Source organism: Penaeus monodon, chromosome 22, assembly GCF_015228065.2.
Source record: "Penaeus monodon isolate SGIC_2016 chromosome 22, NSTDA_Pmon_1, whole genome shotgun sequence".
NCBI classification, from domain to species: domain Eukaryota; kingdom Metazoa; phylum Arthropoda; class Malacostraca; order Decapoda; family Penaeidae; genus Penaeus; species Penaeus monodon.
Genome location: NC_051407.1, coordinates 1,086,109 through 1,086,732, shown reverse-complemented (window position 1 = coordinate 1,086,732; position 624 = coordinate 1,086,109).

The following is a 624-nucleotide window of genomic DNA, read 5'->3' as shown; positions in this document are numbered from 1 at the left end:
AGTAAAAAGTAAAAAATATGCATGACTTTGGGATCGTTTACCGTTTTACAATATAGAAAAATTGCATTTTCATTCTCTTACTGCTAAAATTTTTGCCAAAGCTTATATTACGTATTGATAGAAAGCTACCTAGTGAAATGCATATGTATTTTGAAAAACATATAATCTTTTAGAAAAGAAAATAAACTTTTTTTATAGTTAATTTCTTTTTTTTCCTTTTGTGATAATTCAGTATTGTTGGGGAGGCATATAAACTACTCAAAAGTAATGTCAGAAGCAACATTAACCCTTTTGCTGCTACCTTAATGTATTATAATTAATATCATAAATTTTGTTACAATATACACATGGTCTTACAAATGTGTTTACATTGACAAAGACAAATATATAAAAAACATGCAAATATGCTCACAAACAAGTTAAGATTGAACAAACAAACAAATACTTAAATAGATACCTTTTATGCTAAAAGTTTTATTTTCTCTTTTCTCCTATGCCATAGCATTGTTTATAATTCCAAACTTGCACAAATGAAGTTCATATAATAATCTTAAAACATTAAGTGTACTTCCTGTAGGAAAAGGGTTAAAACAACTAGATTTTTACCAAGGCTTCTTTTTCCCC